A 13,953-nucleotide genomic window follows, 5' to 3' on the forward strand; every position below is an offset into this window, starting at 1 on the left:
ATCAACACCAGGCCTACACAACTTAAAATTGTGTGTTGACATGTTGGATTGCAGTAACATACTATACAGGTGCAAATAGCAAATATTCTCCAAATACGATTTTTCCAATATTCTCCAAATCGTATTTCATCGTATTGTCGCGGTAATATACAAAGAGGTAAGGCCGTGAATAAAGTTTCACCAACGTACAATTAACGGAGGGAAGCATTGCGAGTAGAGATGTTCAATAAAGCAGAATATCGGCGAATCATTTATAATGCTTGCTTTCAATGCGGCGTTAGTTTTTTTTCGGGCGACCAATTACTTCGCGATAATCTACGCCTAATAATTAAGTGTCAATAGGGTGTATTTACCGCCGCAAGTTGAAATGCGAAATCTTAAGGCATTGTACGCCTCTCTGTTATCACCTGTTGTGCATGTTGCTCCAACCAACATACCAATATTAGGCCTAAACAACTAGCAAAACTTTCAATTTAATAGTTTGCGTATTAGGCACATAATAGTGTGTTTCATATTGTTTGAAACTACAGATTTAAAGTCTGTTTTAACAGTGATTGCTCGGACCAAGCCATGGTAAAAATTTACCGAGTAAAAGTTTGCAAAAGTATTGCAAACCATAGGCGTTAAACCATTTTAAGTCTTTAGGAGAATGATAATATTTGCTTTTCAAACACGTAAGCTGGCCAAAATGTAATAAAATGGCCATACACATTATCTACGTAAATTTTATTTATCAAATATATGTTTCGATCATTTCCCAAAATCTACGCCATATTTGAACCCCTTTCGCATCAAAGGCATAAGTTAAGTGGGGAATTTTTCGGCCCATATCTGTTTTTGCTTGCAGAAACAAGTTAAGGAAAATGAAAAACAAAATATATAATATGAAATACAAAATACAAAATATTGAAAAATAAAAAGTATTAAATAAAAAAAAAAATTAAAATTAAAATAAAACATAAAAAATGAAAAATAAAAAACAAAAAAATTGGAAATCAAAAAAAAAACTAAATCAAAAAAATAAAAAATAAAAATAATAAAAAATAAAAATATTGAAAAATACAAATAAATAATTAAGTCAACTAAAAATATTAAAAAAATAAAATTGAAAAAATAAAATAAAATTGATAAAAAATAACACTAAACCTTAAAAGTATACCCCCTGACAAAATAAACAACAACCACACCCCCGTCTAGTTCTTTTTTGGTTTCCTTTGGTTTCCTATGGTTTCCTATGGTATGTTTCAGACCGATTTTTGTCCGAAGCTTTTTAGAAAAAGTAGACATCGTAGAACCTTCAAATTTTCAGACATGGCGTAGAGTGGTATGTAGGTGCTTTGTAAAAGTTTATGAGGCTGCACCCCCAAGGGCCTTTGCTTGGGGTGGTAAAAACCTGAAATATTGCGTTTTAGCACTTTGTAGCTAACGACAGCCATCTAGCAGCAGAAAAACTTTCATACAGAATTCGTTCATATTCGCTTGCTTTGTCCAGCTTGTGAAGTGACGAAGCGACTTACCGCCTGCTGGGCTTTATTGTCCCGCGCGTGAGACTTTCATTGTGTGAAGTGGCACGTCCTAAACTGGGCTCGTGCGCCTTGCATTTTAAAACGAGGCTTCTCTTTAGTAAAATTGCTTAATGCTGTTAAGAAACAACTTATTTTACCGCCGCAAATTTAAATGCGAAATCTGGTGGCAACTCTAATCCAACATATCAACACCAGGCCTACACAACTTAAAATTGTGTGTTGATATGTTAGATTGGAGTAACATACTATACAGGTGCAAATAGCAAATATTCTCCAAATACGATTTTTCCAATAATCTCCAAATCGTATTTCATCGTATTGTCGCGGTAATGCACAAAGAGGTAAGGCCGTGAATCAAGTTTCACCTACCGTACAATTAACGGAGGGAAGCATTGCGAGTAGAGATGTTCAAAGCAGAATATCGGCGACTCATTTATAATGCTTGCTTTCAATGCGGCGTTAGTTTTTTTTTCGGGCGACCAATTACTTCGCGATAATCTTCGCCTAATAATTAAGTGTCAATAGGGTGTATTTACCGCCGCAAGTTTAAATGCGAAATCTTAAGGCAGTGTACGCCTCTCTGTTAGCACCTGTCGTGCATCTTGGTCCAACCAGCATACTACCAACATCAGGCCTAAACATCTAGCAAAACTTTCGATTTAATAGTTTGCGTATTGAGAACATAATAGTGTTTTTCATATTGTTTAAAACTACAGATTTAAAGCCTATTTTAACAGTGATTGCTCGGCCCAAGCCATGGTAAAAAATTACCGAGTAAAAGTTTGCAAAAGTATAGCAAACCATAGGCGTTAAACCATTTTTAGTCTCACCCCATCCGTCAGAAATCAGTGCAGTTCTAAGCAAAAAGGTCTACGACAATCAGTGCATTCAAAGGATCAAAAAGTCCGACTTTTAGACTTTGAGGTCTTGGACAATGCACTAATTTGCATTAACAAATGTGCATAAGAAGATTAAGTTTAACAATACTTGACCCAACCAAACCCAAACGCTCACCAGCGCCCTAACCCAAATAATGTGCGATAATTTAATAATTATAACGCTTCAGGCCCCAATACCTCAATTTGTGACGTAATAATCTTAAATACAATGGATGAGAAACCATCCGAGTTTGGGCTTTTTTTCCCCGCATTTAAAGAATTATTAAAATAACGCACATTATTTGGGTTAGGATTCGGGTTAGCGTTAGGGTTTAGGTGGGTCAAGTGTTATTAATCCTATCTCATATTTTTTGTTATCTTTTCTGATCTTTTTATGAATATTTTTAATTTATCTTCGCCGGGAGTTTACCTAATGGTCCAAATCAGTGCATTGCCAGGACCTCAAGGTCTAAAAGTCTAGACTTTTCTGCCATTGGATGCCCTGATTGTCGTAGACCTTTTTGCTTAGAAATGCACTGATTTCTAACGGATCGGGTGTTAGTCTTTAAGAGAATGATAATATTTGCTTTTCAAACACGTAAGCTGGTCAAAATTTAATAAAAGGACCATACGCATTATCTACGTAAATTCTATTTATCAAATATATGTTTCGATCATTCCCCAAATTCTACGCCATATTCGAACCCCTTTCGCATCAAAGGTATATTTTAAGTGGGGAAGTTTTCGGCCCATATCTGTTTTTGCTTGCAGAAACAAGTTAAGGAAAATAAAAAACAAAATATATAATATATAGTACACAAAACAAAACATTAAAAAAAAAATAAAATAAAATAAAATAAAAAAAATAAAATAAAGTAAAAATTGAAAATAAACACTAAGCCCTGAAAATATACCCCCTGACAAAATATACAACAACCGCACCCCCGTCTAGTTCTTTTTTGGTTTCCTATGGTTTCCTATGGTTTCCTATGGTTTGTTTCAGACCGACTTTTGTCCGAAGCTTTATAGAAAAAGTAGACATCGTAGAACCTTCAAATTTTCAGACATGGCGTAGAGTGGTATGTAGGTGCTTTGTAAAAGTTTATGAGGCTGCACTCCCAGGGGCCTTTGCTTGGGGGGTAAAAACCTGAAATAGTGCGTTTTAGCACTTTGTAGCTAACGACAGCCATCTAGCAGCAGAAAAACTTTCATACAGAATTCGTTCATATTCGCTTGCTTTGTCCAGCTCGCGTCGCGACGAGGCGGCTGCTGGCATCCCTGCTGCGCCCTATTGTCCCGCGCGTGCAACATTTGTGTTGAAAGTGGCTTGCCTAGTAAAACTATGCACATGCGACTTGCCTTTCATAAAGAGGCCTCTCTAAGTAAAAAAACCTATTGCTCTTACAACACAAAATATTTTACCACCGCAAATTTAAATGCGAATCCTACAGGCAGTGTACACATCTCTGTTAGCACATGTTGTAATTGTTGCACCATTCAAACATATCAACACCAGGTCTAAGCAATTATAATTATACAAGGGCCGCAACAACAAAAAGCTTAAGTTTAACGCATTCTTAACGACGACGTTACAAAGCTACGTCATAACATGGCGTCATAAATAAATAAATCTTGCGTTTATTGGATTTAAATTGGCAAAACTTTCAATATAAAACGTGGCTTATTAGGCACATAAACGTGTTTGCATATTGCTCAAAACTACAGATTTAAACTCTGTTTCAACAGTGATTGCTCAGACCAAGGCATGGTAAAAATTTACACAGTAAAAGTTGGAAAAAGTATAGCAAACCATAGACGTTAAATCATTTAGAGAGAATGAAAATATTGACTTTTTAAACATGCTAGCTGACCAAAATGTGATAACATGGCCGTAAGCATTATCTACGTAAATTTTTATTGATCAAATGTATGTTTCGATCATTTGTCAAAATCTACGCCATATTTGAACCCCCTTCGCTTCAAAGCCATAAGTTATTATATTATTATACACAACTTATAATTGTGTGTAGATATGTTGGATTGGAGTAACATACAGAACAGGTGCAAATAGCAAATATTCTCCAAATACGATGTTTCCAATATTCTCCAAATCGTATTTCATCGTATTGTCGCGGTAATACACAAAGAGGTAAGGCCGTGAATAAAGTTTCACCCACCGTACAATTAACGGAGGGAAGCATTTCGAGTAGGGATGTTCAAGGCAGAATATCGGCGACACATTTATAATGCTTGCTTTAAATGCGGCGTCAGCATTTTTTGGGGCGACCAATTACTTCGCGATAAGCTTCGCCTAATAATTAAGTGTCAATAGGGTGTATTTACCGCCGCAAGTTTAAATGCGAAATCTTAAGGCAGTCTACGCCTCTCTGTTAGCACCTGTTGTGCATCTTGCTCCAACCAGCATACCAACATCAGGCCTAAACTTATCTAGCAAAACTTTCGATTTAATAGTTTGCGTATTAGGCACGTAATAGTGTTTTTCATATTGTTTGAAACGACAGATTTAAAGCCTGTTTTAACAGTGATTGCTCGGACCAAGCTATGGTAAAAAATTACCTAGTGAAAGTTTGCAAAAGTATAGCAAACCATAGGCGTTAAACCATTTTTAGTCTTTAAGAGAATGATAATATTTGATTTTCAAACACGTAAGCTGGTCAAAATTTAATAAAATGACCATACGCATTATCTACGTAAATTCTATTTATCAAATATATGTTTCGATCATTCCTCAAATTCTACGCCATATTTGAACCCCTTTCGCATCAAAGGCATAAGTTAAGTGGGGAAGTTTTCGGCCCATATCTGTTTTTGCTTGCAGAAACAAGTTAAGGAAAATAAAAAACAAAATATATAATATAAAGTACACAATACAAAATATTAAAAAAAATAATAATAAATAAAATAAAATAAAATAAAATAAAATAAAAAAATAAAATAAAATAAAATAAAAATTGAAAATAAACACTAAGCACTGAAAATATACCCCCTGACAAAATATACAACAACCGCACCCCCGCTATGGCATGTTTCAGACCGATTTTTGTCCAGAGCATTATAGAAAAAGTGAACATCGTAGAACTTTCAAATTTTCAGACATGGCGTAGAGTGGTATGAAGGTGCTGTGTAGAGGTTTATGAGGCTGCACCCCTAGGCACCTCCAATTGGGGGACAAAAAACAAAAGTGTTATGTCATCGTTTTAGTTCATAACAGCTATCTACTGCTATCTAGCGGCAGAAAAACTTCAATACAGAATGCTTTCATTTCACTTGCTTTATTCAGCTCGCGTCGCGACGAGGCGGCTGCTGGTATCCCTGCTGCGCCCTATTGTCCCGCGCGTGCAACATTTGTGTTGGAAGTGGCTTGCCTAGTAAAACTATGCACATGCGACTTGCCTTTCATCAAGAGGCCTCTCTAAGTAAAAAAAACTATTGCTCTTACAACACAAAATATTTTACCACCGCAAATTTAAATGCGAATCCTACAGGCAGTGTACACATCTCTGTTAGCACCTGTTGTAATTGTTGCACCATTCAAACATATCAACACCAGGTCTAAGCAAATATAATTATACAAGGGCCGCAACAACAAAAAGCTTAAGTTTAACGCAATCTTAACGACGACGTTACAAAGCTACGTCATAACATGGCGTCATAAATAAATAAATCTTGCGTTTATTGGATTTAAAATTGATTTAAAAACTTTCAATATAAAACGTGGCTTATTAGGCACATAAACGTGTTTGCATATTGCTCAAAACTACAGATTTAAACTCTGTTTCAACAGTGATTGCTCAGACCAAGGCATGGTAAAAATTTACACAGTAAAAGTTGGAAAAAGTATAGCAAACCATAGACGTTAAATCATTTAGAGAGAATGAAAATATTGACTTTTTAAACATGCTAGCTGACCAAAATGTAATAACATGGCCGTAAGCATTATCTACGTAAATTTTTATTGATCAAATGTATGTTTCGATCATTTGCCAAAATCTACGCCATATTTGAAACCCCTTCGCTTCAAAGCCATAAGTTATTATATTATTATACACAACTTATAATTGTGTGTAGATATGTTGGATTGGAGTAACATACAGAACAGGTGCAAATAGCAAATATTCTCCAAATACGATGTTTCCAATATTCTCCAAATCGTATTTCATCGTATTGTCGCGGTAATACACAAAGAGGTAAGGCCGTGAATAAAGTTTCACCCACCGTACAATTAACGGAGGGAAGCATTTCGAGTAGGGATGTTCAAGGCAGAATATCGGCGACACATTTATAATGCTTGCTTTAAATGCGGCGTCAGCATTTTTGGGGGCGACCAATTACTTCGCGATAAGCTTCGCCTAAGTGTCAAATAGGGTGTATTTACCGCTGCAAATTTAAATGCGAAATCTTGAGGCAGTCTACGCCTCTCTGTTAGCACCTGTTGTGCATCTTGCTCCAACCAGCATACCAACATCAGGCCTAAACGTATCTAGCAAAACTTATTGTTTGAAACGACAGATTTAAAGCCTGTTTTAATTATATGGGCCGAAAATTTATTTTCGGGACATATCTTGTTTTTGCCGTTATTATATGGGCCGAAAATTTATTTTCGGGACATATCTTGTTTTTGCCGTTATTATATGGGCCGAAAATTTATTTTCGGGACATATCTTGTTTTTGCCGTTATTCTTTTTTGGTTTCCTATGGTTTCCTATGGTTTCCTATGGTTTGTTTCAGACCGAGTTTTGTCCGAAGCTTTATAGAAAAAGTAGACATCGTAGAACCTTCAAATTTTCAGACATGGCGTAGAGTGGTATGTAGGTGCTTTGTAAAAGTTTATGAGGCTGCACTCCCAGGGGCCTTTGCTTGGGGGGTAAAAACCTGAAATATTGCGTTTTAGCACTTTGTAGCTAACGACAGCCATCTAGCAGCAGAAAAACTTTCATACAGAATTCGTTCATATTCGCTTGCTTTGTCCAGCTCGCGTCGCGACGAGGCGGCTGCTGGCATCCCTGCTGCGCCCTATTGTCCCGCGCGTGCAACATTTGTGTTGGAAGTGGCTTGCCTAGTAAAACTATGCACATGCGACTTGCCTTTCATAAAGAGGCCTCTCTAAGTAAAAAAAACCTATTGCTCTTAAAACACAAAATATTTTACCACCGCAAATTTAAATGCGAATCCTACAGGCAGTGTACACATCTCTGTTAGCACATGTTGTAATTGTTGCACCATTCAAACATATCAACACCAGGTCTAAGCAAATATAATTATACAAGGGCCGCAACAACAAAAAGCTTAAGTTTAACGCATTCTTAACGACGACGTTACAAAGCTACGTCATAACATGGCGTCATAAATAAATAAATCTTGCGTTTATTGGATTTAAATTGGCAAAACTTTCAATATAAAACGTGGCTTATTAGGCACATAAACGTGTTTGCATATTGCTAAAAACTACAGATTTAAACTCTGTTTCAACAGTGATTGCTCAGACCAAGGCATGGTAAAAATTTACACAGTAAAAGTTGGAAAAAGTATAGCAAACCATAGACGTTAAATCATTTAGAGAGAATGAAAATATTGACTTTTTAAACATGCTAGCTGACCAAAATGTAATAACATGGCCGTAAGCATTATCTACGTAAATTTTTATTGATCAAATGTATGTTTCGATCATTTGCCAAAATCTACGCCATATTTGAACCCCCTTCGCTTCAAAGCCATAAGTTATTATATTATTATACACAACTTATAATTGTGTGTAGATATGTTGGATTGGAGTAACATACAGAACAGGTGCAAATAGCAAATATTCTCCAAATACGATGTTTCCAATATTCTCCAAATCGTATTTCATCGTATTGTCGCGGTAATACACAAAGAGGTAAGGCCGTGAATAAAGTTTCACCCACCGTACAATTAACGGAGGGAAGCATTGCGAGTAGAGATGTTCAAAGCAGAATATCGGCGACTCATTTATAATGCTTGCTTTAAATGCGGCGTCAGCATTTTTTGGGGCGACCAATTACTTTGCGATAAGCTTCGCCTAATAATCAAGTGTCAATAGGGTGTATTTACCGCCGCAAATTTAAATGCGAAATCTTAAGGCAGTGTACGCCTCTCTGTTAGCACCTGTTGTGTATGTTGCTCCAACCAACATACCAATATCAGGCCTAAACAACTAGCAAAACTTTCGATTTAATAGTTTGCGTATTAGGCACATAATAGTGTGTTTCATATTGTTTAAAACTACAGATTTAAAGTCTGTTTTAACAGTGATTGCTCGGACCAAGCCATGGTAAAAATTTACCGAGTAAAAGTTTGCAAAAGTATTGCAAACCATAGGCGTTAAACCATTTTAAGTCTTGAGGAGAATGATAATATTTGGTTTTCAAACACGTAAGCTCTGGCCAAAATGTAATAAAATGGCCATGTACATTATCTACGCAAATTCTATTTATCAAATATATGTTTCGATCATTCCCCAAATACTACGCCATATTTGAACCCCTTTCGCATCAAAGTGGGGAAGTTTTCGGCCCATATCTGTTTTTGCTTGCAGAAACAAGTTAAGGAAAATGAAAAACAAAATATGAAATATATAATATAAAATACACAATACAAAATACAAAATATTAAAAAATAAAAAGTGTAAAATAAAAAAAATATTAAATAAAAAAAAAAATAAAAAAATAAAAATAAAAAACACACAAAAAAAATAAAAAATAAAAATTAAAAAATGAATATGAAAAATAAAATTGAAAAAAAATAAATAAATAAATAAAATCAATTTAAAAAAAAAATTAAAACTAAATAAAAATAAACACTAAGCCCTGACAATATACCCCCTGACAAAATATACAACAACCGCACCCCCGTCTAGTTCTTTTTTGGTTTCCTATGGTTTCCTATGGTTTCCTATGGTTTGTTTCAGACCGAGTTTTGTCCGAAGCTTTATAGAAAAAGTAGACATCGTAGAACCTTCAAATTTTCAGACATGGCGTAGAGTGGTATGTAGGTGCTTTGTAAAAGTTTATGAGGCTGCACTCCCAGGGGCCTTTGCTTGGGGGGTTAAAACCTGAAATATTGCGTTTTAGCACTTTTTAGCTAACGACAGCCATCTAGCAGCAGAAAAACTTTCATACAGAATTCGTTCATATTCGCTTGCTTTGTCCAGCTCGCGTCGCGACGAGGCGGCTGCTGGCATCCCTGCCGCGCCCTATTGTCCTGCGCGTGCAACATTTGTGTTGGAAGTGGCTTGCCTAGTAAAACTATGCACACGCGACTTGCCTTTCATAAAGAGGCCTCTCTAAGTAAAAAAACCTATTGCTCTTACAACACAAAATATTTTACCACCGCAAATTTAAATGCGAATCCTACAGGCAGTGTACACATCTCTGTTAGCACATGTTGTAATTGTTGCACCATTCAAACATATCAACACCAGGTCTAAGCAAATATAATTATACAAGGGCCGCAACAACAAAAAGCTTAAGTTTAACGCATTCTTAACGACGACGTTACAAAGCTACGTCATAACATGGCGTCATAAATAAATAAATCTTGCGTTTATTGGATTTAAATTGGCAAAACTTTCAATATAAAACGTGGCTTATTAGGCACATAAACGTGTTTGCATATTGCTCAAAACTACAGATTTAAACTCTGTTTCAACAGTGATTGCTCAGACCAAGGCATGGTAAAAATTTACACAGTAAAAGTTGGAAAAAGTATAGCAAACCATAGACGTTAAATCATTTAGAGAGAATGAAAATATTGACTTTTTAAACATGCTAGCTGACCAAAATGTAATAACATGGCCGTAAGCATTATCTACGTAAATTTTTATTGATCAAATGTATGTTTCGATCATTTGCCAAAATCTACGCCATATTTGAACCCCCTTCGCTTCAAAGCCATAAGTTATTATATTATTATACACAACTTATAATTGTGTGTAGATATGTTGGATTGGAGTAACATACAGAACAGGTGCAAATAGCAAATATTCTCCAAATACGATGTTTCCAATATTCTCCAAATCGTATTTCATCGTATTGTCGCGGTAATACACAAAGAGGTAAGGCCGTGAATAAAGTTTCACCCACCGTACAATTAACGGAGGGAAGCATTTCGAGTAGGGATGTTCAAGGCAGAATATCGGCGACACATTTATAATGCTTGCTTTAAATGCGGCGTCAGCATTTTTTGGGGCGACCAATTACTTCGCGATAAGCTTCGCCTAATAATTAAGTGTCAATAGGGTGTATTTACCGCCGCAAGTTTAAATGCGAAATCTTGAGGCAGTCTACGCCTCTCTGTTAGCACCTGTTGTGCATCTTGCTCCAACCAGCATACCAACATCAGGCCTAAACTTATCTAGCAAAACTTTCGATTTAATAGTTTGCTTATTAGGCACGTAATAGTGTTTTTCATATTGTTTGAAACGACAGATTTAAAGCCTGTTTTAACAGTGATTGCTCGGACCAAGCTATGGTAAAAAATTACCTAGTGAAAGTTTGCAAAAGTATAGCAAACCATAGGCGTTAAACCATTTTTAGTCTTTAAGAGAATGATAATATTTGATTTTCAAACACGTAAGCTGGTCAAAATTGAATAAAATAGCCATATGCATTATCTAAGTAAATTCTATTTATCAAATATATGTTTCGATCATTCCCAAAATTCTACGCCATATTTGAACCCCTTTCGCATCAAAGGCATATTTTAAGTGGGGAAGTTTTCGGCCCATATCTGTTTTTGCTTGCAGAAACAAGTTAAGGAAAATGAAAAACAAAATATATAATATAAAGTACACAATACAAAATATTAAAAAAAAAATTTAAAAAAAAAAAATTAAAAATAAAGTAAAAATTGAAAATAAACACTAAGCCCTGAAAATATATCCCCTGACAAAATATACAACAACCGCACCCCCGTCTAGTTCTTTTTTGGTTTCCTATGGTTTCCTATGGTTTCCTATGGTTTCCTATGGTATGTTTCAGACCGAGTTTGTCCGAAGCTTTATAGAAAAAGTAGACATCGTAGAACCTTCAAATTTTCAGACATGGCGTAGAGTGGTATGTAGGTGCTTTGTAAAAGTTTATGAGGCTGCACTCCCAGGGGCCTTTGCTTGGGGGGTAAAAACCTGAAATATTGCGTTTTAGCACTTTGTAGCTAACGACAGCCATCTAGCAGCAGAAAAACTTTCATACAGAATTCGTTCATATTCGCTTGCTTTGTCCAGCTCGCGTCGCGACGAGGCGGCTGCTGGCATCCCTGCTGCGCCCTATTGTCCCGCGCGTGCAACATTTGTGTTGGAAGTGGCTTGCCTAGTGAAACTATGCACATGCGACTTGCCTTTCATAAAGAGGCCTCCCTAAGTAAAAAAACCTATTGCTCTTACAACACAAAATATTTTACCACCGCAAATTTAAATGCGAATCCTACAGGCAGTGTACACATCTCTGTTAGCACATGTTGTAATTGTTGCACCATTCAAACATATCAACACCAGGTCTAAGCAAATATAATTATACAAGGGCCGCAACAACAAAAAGCTTAAGTTTAACGCATTCTTAACGACGACGTTACAAAGCTACGTCATAACATGGCGTCATAAATAAATAAATCTTGCGTTTATTGGATTTAAATTGGCAAAACTTTCAATATAAAACGTGGCTTATTAGGCACATAAACGTGTTTGCATATTGCTCAAAACTACAGATTTAAACTCTGTTTCAACAGTGATTGCTCAGACCAAGGCATGGTAAAAATTTACACAGTAAAAGTTGGAAAAAGTATAGCAAACCATAGACGTTAAATCATTTAGAGAGAATGAAAATATTGACTTTTTAAACATGCTAGCTGACCAAAATGTAATAACATGGCCGTAAGCATTATCTACGTAAATTTTTATTGATCAAATGTATGTTTCGATCATTTGCCAAAATCTACGCCATATTTGAACCCCCTTCGCTTCAAAGCCATAAGTTATTATATTATTATACACAACTTATAATTGTGTGTAGATATGTTGGATTGGAGTAACATACAGAACAGGTGCAAATAGCAAATATTCTCCAAATACGATGTTTCCAATATTCTCCAAATCGTATTTCATCGTATTGTCGCGGTAATACACAAAGAGGTAAGGCCGTGAATAAAGTTTCACCCACCGTACAATTAACGGAGGGAAGCATTTCGAGAGGGATGTTCAAGGCAGAATATCGGCGACACATTTATAATGCTTGCTTTAAATGCGGCGTCAGCATTTTTTGGGGCGACCAATTACTTCGCGATAAGCTTCGCCTAATAATTAAGTGTCAATAGGGTGTATTTACCGCCGCAAGTTTAAATGCGAAATCTTAAGGCAGTCTACGCCTCTCTGTTAGCACCTGTTGTGCATCTTGCTCCAACCAGCATACCAACATCAGGCCTAAACTTATCTAGCAAAACTTTCGATTTAATAGTTTGCGTATTAGGCACGTAATAGTGTTTTTCATATTGTTTGAAACGACAGATTTAAAGCCTGTTTTAACAGTAATTGCTCGGACCAAGCTATGGTAAAAAATTACCTAGTGAAAGTTTGCAAAAGTATAGCAAACCATAGGCGTTAAACCATTTTTAGTCTTTAAGAGAATGATAATATTTGATTTTCAAACACGTAAGCTGGTCAAAATTTAATAAAATAGCCATATGCATTATCTAAGTAAATTCTATTTATCAAATATATGTTTCGATCATTCCTCAAATTCTACACCATATTTGAACCCCTTTCGCATCAAAGGCGCCGCAAATTTAAATGCGAAATCTGGTGGCAACTCTAATCCAACATATCAACACCAGGCCTACACAACTTAAAATTGTGTGTTGATATGTTGGATTGGAGTAACATACTATACAGGTGCAAATAGCAAATATTCTCCAAATACGATTTTCCCAATATTCTCCAAATCGTATTTCATCGTATTGTTGCGGTAATACACAAAGAGGTAAGGCCGTGAATAAAGTTTCACCCACCGTACAATTAACGGAGGGAAGCATTGCGAGTAGAGATGTTCAAAGCAGAATATCGGCGACTCATTTATAATGCTTGCTTTAAATGCGGCGTCAGCATTTTTTGGGGCGACCAATTACTTTGCGATAAGCTTCGCCTAATAATCAAGTGTCAATAGGGTGTATTTACCGCTGCAAATTTAAATGCGAAATCTTAAGGCAGTGTACGCCTCTCTGTTAGCACCTGTTGTGCATGTTGCTCCAACCAACATACCAATATCAGGCCTAAACAACTAGCAAAACTTTCGATTTAATAGTTTGCGTATTAGGCACATAATAGTGTGTTTCATATTGTTTAAAACTACAGATTTAAAGTCTGTTTTAACAGTGATTGCTCGGACCAAGCCATGGTAAAAATTTTCCGAGTAAAAGTTTGCAAAAGTATTGCAAACCATAGGCGTTAAACCATTTTAAGTCTTGAGGAGAATGATAATATTTGGTTTTCAAACACGTAAGCTCTGGCCAAAATGTAATAAAAT

At 36.0% G+C, this 13,953-nt stretch overlaps 1 pseudogene; it reads right to left on the bottom strand.

The window, feature by feature from the left end:
- Window positions 1-13,953, bottom strand: part of LOC146137996 (uncharacterized) — a 35,809-nt pseudogene that overhangs the window by 4,922 nt on the left and 16,934 nt on the right.

This window comes from Ascidiella aspersa, chromosome 7 (assembly GCF_963924565.1).
Source record: "Ascidiella aspersa chromosome 7, kaAscAspe10.2, whole genome shotgun sequence".
Lineage (NCBI taxonomy): Eukaryota > Metazoa > Chordata > Ascidiacea > Phlebobranchia > Ascidiidae > Ascidiella > Ascidiella aspersa.